General features: G+C 37.4%; 1 long non-coding RNA gene across 2 annotated transcripts; it reads left to right on the top strand.

The window, feature by feature from the left end:
* Positions 1 to 6,070: 6,070 nt before the first annotated feature.
* LOC145584969 (uncharacterized) lies at positions 6,071 to 10,151 on the top strand. 2 transcript variants are annotated; one of them, XR_014100473.1, is made up of 4 exons: positions 6,071 to 6,191; positions 7,082 to 7,132; positions 8,340 to 8,459; positions 9,719 to 10,151. It is a non-coding gene; the product is annotated as an uncharacterized LOC145584969 (long non-coding RNA). The 2 variants fall into 2 exon arrangements; XR_014100472.1 differs by lacking the exons at positions 6,071 to 6,191; positions 7,082 to 7,132 and adding an exon at positions 7,769 to 8,191.
* Positions 10,152 to 15,350: the final 5,199 nt, after the last annotated feature.

Raw genomic sequence — 15,350 nt, 5'->3', positions numbered from 1 at the left:
TGACTTGACTCAAATTGACTTTGATTTTATGGTTTTAAAAAAAAGCAAAAATAGGGTGCATATTTTTGGAAATGGGTTCAAACAAGTGGTTTAATTGGAGGATTAATATCCGACTTACCCCCCAAAAAGAAAATGACGAAAAACACGCATTCAAGATTCTCTAGACATGGTCAAGGTGTGACATACAAGTTAAGTGTGTGCTTTATAAGTGAGTGCAAGTGACATGTTTTGACTCTTATGTATGACCATGGGACTAAGTGCCTAAACTCAATTAAAGACTTAAACATGGCTAAAGCCATTAACAAATTGGTTAAACTGATTAGCAGACTGGTTAATTAGACTCGTCGTGATGACTCGAGTAAGAATCTGGACTGTCGCTGGAACAACAGAACTGTCGCCACAGTTTAAAGCTTGTCGCCAGGCGACAAGCAGTAAACTTCGGCGCCACAGCCCTAACCTCCTGCGCCATTGCTAGAACATTAATTTGGGACTGTTTCCAGTAATTTTACTTTAAGGGGACATGCCTAAAGTCGTACTAAGTCAGATTAATTACTTTATTAGTCTTTTAATTAGTCAAATTAATTAATTAATTAATTAGACAAAGTCCTTTTTAGTCATTAATTGGTTTATTTAGACTCAAACACAAGTCAAACAAATGGTTAGCACATATAAGGTATGCACACGCAAAGAATGCACAAATAGTCAAGTAGTCATAACATGATGCAATGAGTTTGCAACCTAACCATGGCTCTAGTTCTCTAAAGTTCAGGATATGGGTTAGTCAAAGAGGGTCCATGGTTATGAGTCCGGATGCACTGCGCGGAAGCCTTACCTTTGGAAGGGTTGGCGCGAGTGGATGGGACCCCGCAAGTTAAAAACTTGCTTCCACGGTTTGGTGGATTCACAAACTCGGATGTAACCGTCGTTGCCAGGAGCGTTCGATTGGGTAGATGGAGCGTGAACCCCCAGAGGGTTATGTCCATATGTAGAACACATATAGGTTTCAGAAAAGTGAGAAAAACTCAATCAGGAAGTAGAATCGAGCCAACAGTGCTAGAAATGGTCAAAACAAGAAGGCAGAGTTATGGCTCGGTATTGGAAGAACTTGGCGCCAGACTACAGGGACTGTCGCCGCAAAAGTACCCCTGTCGCAAGGCGACAGAAGCACTTTACAGGCGACAAGCCCTGTTTTCTAGGTGCTAGTTCCAACATGCCTCAGCAGGTATCTACGTTCTTAGAATTTTCCAGATTTCGCAGTATTATTTCGATTCTAGTTGTGAAAGATATTTCTCAAATTTCCTACGTGTAAAAATCCTATGTTTTTTTACTCATTTCAGATGGTCTATCCAATGAGGACCTTTTTTATGCATATGACAATAATGCTAATCAAAATTACGCACATGAAATACTTAGCACTTTTCGAGTCTCATCCACTCATTCTAAATCATTGCCGAAATAAATTTCAGGAATTAAAATAGAAATCGTCCCCAGTGGAGTCGCCAAAAACTGTAGGGAATATTTCAAGCATTACCCCAAGCTTGAACCCCACTTTGATCATACACTTAAGCATGGTGGCGTCCAAAGGGAAGGAAGCTAGATTTAGAAACTTGTAAACCGTTCACAAGGTGAAGATTACACCCCTTAACGATCCATGAGATCGTCAACTCCAAAAGGTCTTGAACCAAATAGGGTTCGGGGATGAAGGTACAAATCCAACCTAAAAGAGATTAAACTTGCCCTAATAATAGGCCTCTACTTTATTCTTCTCGTATTCATGTGCGCTTTCTAACTAGCATGCAAACAATAGGTTAACCCTAAACCTGTTTATCTATGTTGGTTGAATTTAATGCACAAATAAATCTAGTATTGGCGATCACTTGAATTATAATCACATTAGCCCTAAACAAGATTATTAATTATCTTATTAAGCGTGATTACAAGTACAAATTCCCTTTAAACATGCATAAAAGGCGTGATCAAGCAATAACGATAAATAATATATAAAATATATCAAGAAACATAATAATCATAAATCATAATTATAATCATGTTAAAGCATAATAAAAGCAAGATCCTAGGCATGATACTAACAAGATTAATAACAAATCCTAGCATGTCACTAAACATAAAAGATCAAAGCTTTAACCCTAACATGATACTAACATGATATTAGAAAAGAGCAAAAGGCACCCTAAACATGATACTAGAAAGCAATAAAGACATCCTAACATGATACTAGGAATTAAACAATTTTAAACATGCTTTCTACAAGAATAGAGCAACAAGATTACATACTTTGATGCCTCGTGCCTCTTTCTTTCACGTCTAGGGCGAAGGCAACTTCGAACTCGGCTAGGTGTTTCTAGATCTCGTGAATGCGAAATTTTGTAAGATGGAAGGTTTAGAAAAAGAATAGAGAGAGAAAGCTTTTAGCTTTAGAGAGAGATGATGATTGTGAATTGTTGATGATTGAAAACGGAGGTTCATGACCCTATTTATAAGAAAACTGTCCGGAAATAGGTAGAATTTGATAAGGAATAAAACTCCACGCTGTCGCCGCAAAACCGACCTTGTCGCCAGGCGACAAGGTATGTCGCGTGGCGACAAGGCTTGTCGCCAGGCTTGTCGTCTGGCGACAGCCTGGATTGCTACGCGCTTTCAAACACGGAGTCCACATATGAATCAAAATCGATTTATAAAGTTCGTATGAAAACCGAAATCGTATTTTTCATAAAATAATATTTTATTCCAAATAAAACTTTATCAAAATCTAATTATTAATTCTAATTCTGTTAGGATTAAAGAGAACCTTCTAAAGAATTCTAGAAGACTATAATCAATTCTAATAACTTTAGGAATAGTAATTAATATTGGGCCCTCCCCTACATCATTGGGTCGCATGTAAAGATCAAACCGGGCCCAGTTTAGTATTTTGGCCATAACTTCCTCATTATTCATTGGAATTGGGCTTATAATATATCGTTGGAAAGCTCTTGGCAAGTCCCATCCAACTAGACTAGTATTGGACCCTTGTCGTGGACCAAACTAAACTGGATTGGCTGTTTTCATAAAATAGAGTTGTTTTCGAAAACAGAAAGAAAGAATTTTTAAAACTAACCGCAACACCTGAGCTTTCACATTTTCACCTCGTTCGATTATCATTCGACGCAAAAGGTGTTCATCACTGGGTTTGGTTTTGGGGAGACACATTTGGGTGTTTACAATAAGCAAAATTCCACTGTTCCTCGTACATAGGAAACATACAAGTATAGCAACAAAGGTTCATTAACGTGACAAACAGATAACATGATCTTAACACTAAATGTTGAATTTCATCTTCAATTACTTTTCAATGTTCGTTGTAATCATCAATACAAAATTTCAATTATAGTACAAAATTATTTAGAAAATGCTTTTTTTTTATATAAAATTCTCATTCTAGAGGAAAGAATACTCATCTCACGCATGCACATAAGGTTGCTTTGTGAATTTCTGTTGTATCCTCTGGTTTATACATCAACTATTAACCGCCAACCTTACATACTTGCCGCCAACTATAAATTTTGAGCTCGAATTCACCTGCAAGGTAAAACCACTTGTATTAGATTGTTGACAACTTCTTATTTACTAAAAGCAGACTTGTGTAAACATCTTATGATCTCACCATATCTTCAAGAGTAGCTCTAAATTCACAATTGTCCACTTAAATGACAGAGACTTTGCGACACTAGTTTTGGAAGTTTCTTCATCTTCAGAGCTCTGCTCTTTTTGGAGCCTGTTCACAGTACGGGAAATTATAGTTCAAATATCGTGACACCAGTACAGCCACAAAGGTACTTTAAATTGACAAAAATATAACATGATCTCTACTGCCCAAAGATCACAGTACTCCACTTTATCCAATGATATTCAAGATGGGATCTAAAAGTGACCCGATTAGATCAATGATGAAACCATTTATTTGGGCATAGTGATACATGATTTATCATTTATGAATAAATAGAAGAGTCAAGGGAGAGGCTGGACTAAAAAGATCTTGTATCTTTGATTTATCTTGAAGCATCCTAAAATTTAGATTTAATAGTTTCACATTGATACCTGTAGACACTTGATTGTGTCTCTCCAAAAACAAAACCCAGTGATGAGTACTTTTCACGTCGTTGAATATCGAACGAGGTGAAATGCTGAAGATTCTCGTGAATTCCCTTTTTTCTAAATTGATTTTAATTAAAAGTAATTCATTTCTTATTTCGAAAATTCATTTCGTATCCTATTAATGAAAAATGTCCAATCCAGTTTAGTTTGGTTTACGATATAGGTCCAATAAATGTGTAGTTGGATGGGCTTGAAAAGAGCTTTCCAACGATATATTATAAGTCCGATTCCGAGGTATAAGGAGAAAGTTATGGCCAAAATACTAAACTGGACTTAAAATGAGTTTTATGGGTGGCCCAATGATCATGTGGAGATTCCATTAATTATAATTGTATTCCTACAGTCATTAGGATTTATTCTAATCTTCTAGAATTATCTAGAAGGTTATTTTGAATTCTAAAGGGATTAGGATTAATGATTATGATTATTATTGATTTTGAAAAGATAAATAATTTTATTTGGAATAAAACAAGTGTATTAAAAAGATTAAATCAAGATTAATAAAAGATAAGTACGGACGCTAAGTAACCCAATTCAATTAGAAGGACTCCGTACGGTATTTTATCATGCAGCTTCTATTGCGCCACCATAGGTCCATCGTGCCACGATAGGCCTGTCGCTGTGCGATAGCGCTATCACGTCACGATAACCTTATATCGTCGCGATGGAGCTGGTTTTACTCCGAGTCAGATTCTGACTCTTTTCTTATCGTTTACGGTCAATTTTTCTCTATAAATAGGGTCGATTTCCCCCGTTTTCAATCACCAACAATCTCCCAGAATCATCATCTCTCTTCTCTCTCTAAGCTAAGCCTTTTTAAAATACACCATACGTCCATCACGAGTCTTAGACACCCTTAATCAAGCTCAAAGTTGCCTTAGACCTCGACGTGAAAGGTTGATAGTTCTGAGGGTTTGGTCTCAAATCTAATTTCAATTCATATTGATTGTTTAATTTAATATTTAATTGAAGTTACTAACGTGTGTTTTGTTTTGATAGAAAGCGGTATGAGGCATCAAAGTAAGTAATTTGATTACTTAATTAATTCTTTTGATATAAAAATCTTGTTTAGAATATTTTATTAATTCCTACTATCATGTCAAGATGTATTTATTGCTTTCTAGTATCATGTTAGGAATAAAGCTTTGATTTTTATTGTTTAGTGACATGCTAGGATTTGTTATTAATTTTGTTAGTATCATGTCTAGGATCTTGATAATATTATTATGCTTTGAGAATATTATTATGATGATGATGATTGTTGTGTCAATATTATTATGTTGCTTGATTATTCTTGATATTATTCTTATTGCTTGATCACGCCCTCTCTTGCAGGTTTAAAGGGAATTTGTACTTGAAGTTACACTTAATAAGATAATTAATAATTTGAATTAGGCTAATATAATTTTAATTCAAGTGATCACCAATAATAGATTTATTTGTACATTAATAATCAACCAACGTAGATTAAACAGGTTTAGGATTAATATATTGATTGTATGTTGATCGGAAAGCGCACATGAATATGAGAAGAACAAAGTAGAGGCATATTTAGGGCAGGTTCAATCTCTTTTAGCACTACTACAAAAATGTTCAAAGAGACATCAAATAAGAGACCATTTAATTAAATATATGGTCACTATGTTTCAAGAGACCCAATATTTCAAATAAATGGTCTTTTAGGTAGTATCTTAGGAAGCTGAAAATATACTAGAAACCATTTATTAGAAATAATAGGTCTCTCCTTTTTTTTTTATTTAAATAAAAAAAATGAGAGACCACTTCCCTAAAATAAATGGTCTCTCTATTTTTTTTTTTTTTTTTTTTTTTTTTTTTAATTTCAACATCTCGATTATTCTGCCTTTTTTTTTTTTTTTTTTTTTTAAGGCATCTTGATTCTTCTGCCTATATCCTTCTCCATTCTCCTCTAATTTCCATTCTCCTTAAAGATGAGTGCAGCTTCGCCCCGCCATACCCTCACCCACCGCAGCCCGGCCCTCCTCTAGATCTCAGATGGCAATGATGCTCCTAACCAGGTTTTTCTCTCCCCTTTTTTGTTGTTACTTTGTAAAATTTTGGTTAGAGTTTCGATTTCGATTTCGTTGTGCATAGATTTGCATTGATTGGAATTGGAATCTGATTGTTTAGAATTGTGGGTATATTTGTTTTCGATTTTCGGAATTCGATTGACATGGAATCACTTTGATTAGGATAGTTTTGGGTTTGCCAACAGTGGTTTGATTTCTGATTTCTTGGTCTTTTTGGGTTTTAGTTAGGTTTTTTTTTGCCTTATTTTTAGGTGAATTAGAATTTGCGGGTGGGTGTAGATCGTGTTTCGGTGTTGCTTCGTGGGCGCGGGCGTGACTGCGTGAGTGTGGGTTGGGGCTGTGGTTGGGAGGGTGACGACGCACTACCGCAGCCGTAACCACAACCACCACCGGCCTCAAATTCGTTATCCTCTTTCCTTTTCTTTCTCCTTTAGCATGGTATTCTAGGGTTTTTAAGACCTAATTCTGCAATTATCACCTTCATTTGGCCGATAGAATTGTCGATTGCGGGTGATGAATTGTTGTAGTTGGTGTTGTGCTCTAATAGGTGAGGGAGAATGGCGAATTGGTGGGAGTGAGCGCGAGAAGGAAGGGAAAAAGTGGGTTGTATGTTGTTCTGTTGTTTGTGCGGGGAACCGGGGAGTGGAAGCAGCAGCTGTTGTATGCGTGTGTTACTGCGGTGGTGGGTTGTGGGTGGTTGGTGATGTTGAGGGGTCGTGGGTGGGGTAGTAGGGAGTGAGTTGCTGAATTAATTTTTGTTTTAAATTAATTTTTTAATTTCTGTTTTAAATTTAGTTGATAATTTTTAAACTTTGTTTAATATATATTTTTTTTATTATAATTGTGTTCTAATTTTGGATTTCTTGGAAAATTTTCAGGAAACAAAGTGCATTGAAGAAGATTAATGATTTTGTTTGTTGAATTGTTCGGTTAGTGGCACAAGATATGCGTAGCATTAATGAGTTTTGTTAGTATGAGTTTTGTATAATTTTTGAATAAATATTGATTGTAGTATTAATGAATTTTCTAGTATTGGTTTTGTATATTTTTTGTAAGTGCAAACTACATGTATAGTTATTAGTATTAATGAATATGTATTTTTGTTTGATTGATATTATATATATTTAAATACGAATAAATTTTTTTTTTAATTAAAAAAATAAAGAAAGAGATCATGTATTTAAAATAGCACTACCACAAAAAGTGGAAAAAGTAACACTTAATACAAACCTGTCAAGTTGAATAGGCGTTTTCTAGAATTATATAAAACGCTTAGGATAGATGAACGTCCTATATGTTAAATCATATAGAACACCTACTCTAGTTAAACGCTCTATCTGATTTTGTTATTTATTTTAATAAAAATGTGACTTACTAATATAAAACGCCTTTCATAGTTAACTGTTCTATTTGAGTTTAACATTATAATAAATAAATAAATAAATAAAACTAACTCACACAATAATCACAACTTCCAATTTTCATCTCTCCTGTTTTCTGTTTTTTTTTTTTTTTTTTTTTTACCTAACTCTTCATCACCGCCGTTTCATTCCAGGTCTCCTCTTCTCCCTCACTCTCATTCTCTCTCCTCTCTCTCTCCTCCTCCATGGATCAACCCTTACCCAACCCAAAACCCCAATCAACCTCCACCAGTCGACGAACTCATCAACGATCTCCAGTCAAAGAGCTTCAACTCCACCATCACCACCGCACCACGCAGCACCTCTTCCTCCTCCTCCGAAACCACCACCACAACTTGGACAACCGCCTCCTCATCCCACCACCACAACCCCTCCCTCTCTCTCCTCTGACCCTCGCTAGTCCGCCATAAATTCCCTGTCTTCTCTCTCCTTCTCCGACCGCTTCCTCTCTGGCCTCGGTTCCTGCAACATCGGGGCCGTTTACCTCTCTGAAATTATAGACAACGATGGAATCCACTTTGCTGCTGAAGTTCATAGTTGAACTCGATCACTTTCGAGTTACGAGAGGTCTTTCATCTATTGAACAAAACCTGAAAATCTTATCTTATCTCTTTGTAATCTGCATTTCTAGGTTACAGTTTCTAATTTTATGATTGATATCAAATTTTTTTTTTAAATTAATCAAATGTTAACAATTCATTTTATGAATATACAGTGGTGAACCACACCTACGATGCGATGTTCGTCGGAGCTGATGGTGTGGGATCAAGAGTCACTAATCGATGCCTTAATGTTCATTTTTATGGAAAAGTTCCACATCGACCACATGAGTTGGGTAATCACATTAACTTGATGATCATATTCAGTTACAACAATGATTTATTTATGCAAATTTGAAATCAGTAGCTCATTTAGTTGATTTATGTGCAAAATTTAAAATTGGTAGCTAATTGCATCACCATGATTTAAGTGTGCGTGGCATGAATCCAAGTCAGGTCCTTGAATTTGATTGATTAGTTTTGTAATTGAATTTGAATTTAGTTGATTGTTTTGGGTTGTGTTTTTGTTAATTTTAATAGAACTATAAGCTAACTACCCCACCGCGGAGCAGGAAAATACTAGTAATGTTGTAGTTGTGTATCTGTCTATTGTTGATTATTAGCAAAGATAGGTTTTATTTTGGGTTGAAAAGAACTGGGAGGAAATAATGTTTACTACAATAGTTTTCTCTATCTGAATTCAAGTGTCGACATCATTAATAGGCTTGATATTCTGACTGAACTTACAGTCTTTGCTAGTTTAAACTACAATTCATGTTGGAAAGGTGATTGTAGTATAAGTTATTGCTCATCAGACATGTGATCTATATTAGACAAATATTCCATTATGCTTGCACCAGCCGCAAGATTAAGAAGTTGAAGTTTGTTGAATCAAAACCATTATTCTATCTAGATTGACAAACCAGCTTGCACAAAACATAAGGTGAATGCCTCTCTTTAAGAACCGACTGCAAATTTTGATCTGGTTGACATTGGGATACTCTTTTCTTGGATTTGGTTGTGTGAGTTTTTTTTTATCTAATCTCTTTTCAAATGTTATATTTTGTTCAATTTGTTTCTGTTGCTAACACAAAGCATTTTCTTTGGTATCCTGCTGGCTTTTGTAATGCATTGCATTGGACTTCTATCTATTATTTTCATTTCCTTTCTCCTCATAAAAGCTAGTTTTGAAATATCTTTATTTAGGTACCTTCAGGTGTAACTCAGATTTTATAATGAACTATGGCTTATGAATTTTCTTAGTTTGGTACCTTATATAACCTTGAGTTTTTTTCAAGGTACCTTATATATGCAACATAAAGTAAATCTTTACTAGAGGGATTATTTGAGCATTATTATATCTGTTTGGATTGCTATTGTAATGCAAATGACTATATAGTAGTAATACTTAACAAATTAACAAAACTTTTTGTCTTACTATGAGTTACTTTAAAATTAATTAAGCTAGATTTAATGTTTCTTCTCAAACTCATGAATCCTTTTTATTTTTTATGAATTGTTTATTTGACCACATATTAGTTTTTATGAAGAACAGGAAAGTGTCCCACCTGAATTCATAATGCAGTTGGTCTTTGTCCTCCTACATGCCCAAATAAATTGTGTGCACCTCCTGCTGACAAAGTTAAAATTAATGATGAGGCCTCGCTCGCAGATGAAGAGTGGATTGGTCTACTTATTGCAACCTTAGAGAAGATCTCGGTCTTATTGGACGCTTGAGATAGCTGAAGAAAAGGCTTTACTGTTTGTTTTGAGGTTGGCTAGAAGGTATATGGGTACAAGGAAATCATCTTAGAGTTAGAGTCCAAGATTTTCATCAAAAGTATGTGGTTGATTGCGCTACTGTTTGGCAGTGATAGAAGCCCTGTGTTCATTCCATTTAATAATGGAAGACATCTTATATTTATGTTCAAGTTTTATTACTGTAACAAATTTTAAAAGGAGTTAATGTAAGCTTGTTTGTCTTTGAATTTGATCTTAAAGTTAGATAAAATCAAATGGAAATGAAGTACTACGTATCATATTTATCTTTTATTTATTTATTTATTACTATAATAATAATAATAATAATATTTTTTTAAAAAACAAAAATATGGAAAAGAAAACTGTCATTTAAGATAGGTATTCTCTTTATATACTAAATAGAGCACGCCTTTTCTAAGATGACTGTTCTTTTTTCTTTGAGTTTTATATATTTTGTACATAGAATAAGAAGCGCCCATCCATGATAGGCGTCTTGTATTGTATAGGATATAGAACGCCTCAAATAGGCGTCTCGTATACTTTATAAGGCACCCCACTTAAAGTACGCCTCTAAGGCGTTCTATATTACTTATTTCAGGCGTTCTCTATTGCTTATTTTGTAGTAGTGTAGGTGGTCTTAGTTATTGAAAAACTGAGACCATCTATTTGAAATAGGTGGTCTCAAATTTTGAAAAACTGAGACCATTTATTTGAAATAGGTGTTCTCAGATTTTTTAAAAACTGAGACCATCTATTTGAAATAAGCGGTCTTTCTTTTTAAAACAAGAGACCACTTTTGATAAAATGGTCTCTTAGGCCAAAGAGATCTGTGAGCTAGAGTCTCTTTGGCCAATTTTGTAGTAGTGTAGGTTGGATTTGTACCTTCATCCCCGAATATCTAGTCATGGTTTAGGACCATTATAGAGTTAGCGATCTATGTGATCATGAATATGGTTGATGAGTCTATTTTATATGTATTTTTATTCCCCGTCCCATAGTCATATTTTTGCTTATTTGAGCTATGCGGAGCTATTTTTATTACTAATATACATTTTCTAGTGTTTCTATAGAGTTGATATTATTTTGTAGGAATTTACAGATTTATGATGATACTCGAGATTATTGAGCCACTACGAAAATATTAGAGTCGGATCGTATTTTATGACCGAGTATTTCAAGCCCAAGTCCGAGTTAAAGGAATTTGATTCGGTGAATCAATGGCCCAGATTTGCTGAAATCAAAGAAGCAAGCAGCTCCAGCCTAATTAAGAGATACTAGGCAAAATGGAATAACGGGCCCAATCGGGCATATCTGAAATTTTTGGGGTTTGTTAGCTGTTAAGTCGGTTTCGTGCATTTGACTATTGGTGGGTTTTGTAGTATTTAAACCCCATTAGTAGGCAAATATTGGGGGAGGTCAGATTATCTTTTCTTTTTAGTCTTTAGAACTTTGTTTTCCGTAGAATCGGTTTTAGTGGATTTTCATATCAGTATTTATCAAGCTTTTAGATTAGTGTCAGCTTTAGTTTATGAATGTTGCTTTGTTTTACAAAGCTTTTAGAATATTTTTCTTATGTTAATAACTTAGAATTAATTTCCTTAGTTTACAGTTGACTTTTTGAATTGTTTTTAAGCAGTTTTTATTTCCTTCTGTTTAAGATTAGCTTCCATTATTAGCTTTAGTTTTAGTTTTTATTTTACGGATTCTTTATGCTCATATGGTAATTGTCAGGTTTTATGCTTTGTGTTTAATTTAATTGCTTTCATAGTTTCATATTAGTTTATTATTACTGTTTAAATTATGTTTAATTTAATTGTTTTGATTAGTTTAGTTTTAATTATGCACGAGTAGTTTAAATCTAGGGTTCTTGGGGATCCATAAATAATATGAAAGGGTAATTTATTATAGTTGATTATCAATGCTTGATTAATTTCCTATGGATTGATTTAATGTTGTGCAATTAGATTAGGCCTGGTTTAATTGTATGAGTTATGCAATATTAATTCGAGATTCGAGAGATGAGAATTGATGTTTAGGCTTAGTTTCAATAGGCAGATTAATTTATAAATGGTTAAGTCGAGATTCGAGAGATGCGATTTAATAACTGTTTAGGGTAAAAATACCCCATTTACGTGGACCAATCCCGTAGCGACACGTGGCCTATTCAAAAGGCGACATGTGTCACTATGGGAAGATGATGCGTGTCTAAGGATAAAAAGCCCCTGAAATCAGCATTAAAATGGCCTCATTACACCATGGCCCAAATCCCGAGAGATCTTCATGAAAGCCGCAAAACGACGCCCCCATATTACACGTGGCATTGCGTGATTGCGCAGCCAATCACGTTACGGAAGTTTAGGGCACAAACCCCAAAGGGGCACAAGCTCCCACCCCCTATAAATACCCCAATCATTTATGATGGGAGGGGGATTACGACGTTACATAAAAAAGAGCATAAAATAGCTCCAACTTCTCTCTACTTTCTCTCTCTAGCCTTTCCGTTTTAGATCTCTAATTTGATCGTCGGAGGCGAATATTCCGGTAAAGGAATATTCGTTCATTTTGTAGGTGTCCGAGTCTTGTTGCCTGAAGAGCGTGACCATTATCCGAGGAAATCCAAAAAACACCCGAAACATTTGGCGTCGTCTGTGGGGATACTCGTCCGTTATGGCAATAGATGATCAGACACCTAATACCGGTCCTCGTCCAGGCGAGGACGGTCATGTAGAAGATATAGTCCCTACAATTCATTGCAGCAACCCTTTGACCGCCTCATTTCAAGAAGCCGATGATCCTCCAGTTACTGCTGCTTCCTTGCAGACCGCACTCAACAAACTTCGGAGGGAGTTTGAGAGCATCCGAGCTTCTACCTCTAGGCAGCCGCCCAGAAAAGAGGGAGAAAGAGCTCCGAAGAAAATTCAGAACAGAGTAACCCATGCAACAGATGCTGGGAACACCCCATTTCGCAGGACGAATGGAAGGTGTCTTAGGGTGCCAAGAACGAATTTGTCTAGTTTGTTGGCGAAAACCCAGTCGGCTGGGGGGAGGGGCAGATAGCCTCGAAGAGAGGAGACAGAGCCGTCTCGACGTTGGAAGGACGCGAGAGCCTACCTTCGGCATAAACAACGGGAACGTGCCGCTTACTCAGACACGGCCTCCACTCCCACAATGCCGGATGAATTCTCCAACCACTCCCTTTCCCAGCATAGCAACTCGGCCATCTCCGGCAGGAGTCAAGTCGTGCGTACTCAAACCCCTATTCCAGTGCAGTCGCTTCAGGCCCCCCAGGGTTTCAACGGCATTTTGCAGGCGAGCCCCCAAGTGTTCAGACAATATGGGCCGTTCGGTCAGACGCTCGGCCAGACTCCCTATTTGGCCGGACAGCCTGTGCAACCTCAGCCAATTGATTCGCAGATACGCTTACTGACTCTTGGAGATAAGCCGCCTCCGTTTTCGCAAGAAATTTTAACTGCTCCTCAGCCGCCGAAGGTAAAAAGTGTACTCGTGGGAGCCTATGATGGTACAGGCAACCCAGAGGAGCACATCACTTCGTACAGAAACTTGATGTACTTACAAAGTGTAGACGATGCTACTTGGTGCAAATGCTTCCCGACCACTTTGAAGGGTGTGGCGCAGGATTGGTTCAATAGCCTTTCGGCCGGCTGTATCAATTTCTTTACTACTCTTAGTTTGCTGTTTGTGGGAAATTTCTCTTACAACATACCACCTCGAAAGATAAGTCTTAATTTGTCAACAATTGTCCAAGGAAAAAATGAGGGCCTACGGCCGTACGTCTAGAGATTTAACCAAGAAAAAGCCCAAATTCATAATCTGCCGGATGAAATGGCCTACTCTGAATTTCTTCGGGGATTAAGGCATAATGGTTTTAAGTTTGACTTGGTAAGAAAAAAGATTCGGACATACACAGGTGTTCTGCGGGAAGCCGAAGCTTATATTGAGGCAGTCGACTTTTGCTCTCTTACAAAAGCAGAGGCACCGGCCAAGGGAGCTGAGAAGAAACAATCTACTCAGCAAGACTTGGTTGGAAAAAAGAAAGATGGAAGCAAAGGAAGGAAGTCTGGGTGGCCGACGGCCAGCAGCAGAAATCCAAGAAGGTCAAGACGTATGAGCCCCAGTATGAGTTCAAAAAAGACTGTTACTCCATCTTGATGGAGATTAAAGACAAATTTGAAAAGCCCCAGCCGCTAAGAGGCCTGGCTCAGTACAGGAATTAAAAACAAGTACTGTCATTACCACAAGGACGTGGGACATGACACAAACGATTGCATCAATTTGAAGAGATTGTTGGACAAGCTAACCGAGAAGGGCATGCTGAACTCTTATGTGATGAAGTCCAAGTTCACATATGCATGGACAGACAACACATTCGAGAAGAAGAAGAAAAATGATAAAGAAGATGATGGGAACAGTACCGATTCGGGCTTTGTGGCCGTGATATCGGGGGGATTTGCATCAGGCGGCCCCACCATGAAGGGAATTAAGCAAAACGTTTGGAACTTGGGAAAGGTGATGCAGGCGGACGCTGTGAAGGCTGAACCTTTCCCCAAAATAACCGTGTCTGAAGCCGACCGGGGGGAGGTCAAAGCCTTGCACAATGATCCTATGATGTTTATTATGAAGATAGGCAATTTGAAAGTGGGCCGAATAATGATAGATATGGGAAGCTCATTCGATATCATCAGCCTGGCCGCCCTGAAGAATTTGAAGTTCCCAGAAGATGCTTTGAAGGACATCACTCATCCTTTGGTAGGATTTGGGGGAAATATCATTCACCCAGTCGGACAAATAGATCTGCCAGTTCGATTCGGGCAAAAAGGAGAAGGGAGGGATATGGTCGTTCGATTCTTGGTAGTGAAGGAATTGACTGGCTACAATGTCATACTCAGTCGTCCCACCCTAAATGCTGCAAAGGCTGTGATCGTCCCCCATTTAATGTTGATGAAGTTTGAATGTTCGGACGGAAAGATTGATTCGATTCAGGAGAGCCAAAAAATGGCAAAAGAGTGCAACCGGTTAGCTGTTAAGCCAACGACTCGCGGACATGGAAAGCCGTCTGAGTTGAAGGGGGAAGAACCCTCACTCCAAGCATACAAGGTCGGCCTGAAGCGAAAGCAGGTCATGACCGACCAAGCATAGCAACTAATGACTGTCGGCCGGCCTGAAGAGCTGAGACCCCAGCCAGTCGGCAATCATCAGGCTGTAATGCTTGACCCCGATCAACCAGGTCGGACAGTCAGTGCTGCACTAAGGCTATGGGCTTGCTTAGAGACGAGTTAGTTCATCTATTGAGAGAATTCAAGGATGTTTTTGCGTTCGAGGTTAGTGAAATGCCAAGCATAAGCCCTAACCTGGCCGTGCATAAGTTGACTGTGAACCCAACCGTTAAACCTGTCCGCTAGAAGAAA

This window comes from Chenopodium album, chromosome 16, assembly GCF_948465745.1.
Source record: "Chenopodium album chromosome 16, dcCheAlbu1.1, whole genome shotgun sequence".
NCBI classification, from domain to species: domain Eukaryota; kingdom Viridiplantae; phylum Streptophyta; class Magnoliopsida; order Caryophyllales; family Amaranthaceae; genus Chenopodium; species Chenopodium album.
This window is presented reverse-complemented; position numbering and strand designations above follow the sequence as displayed.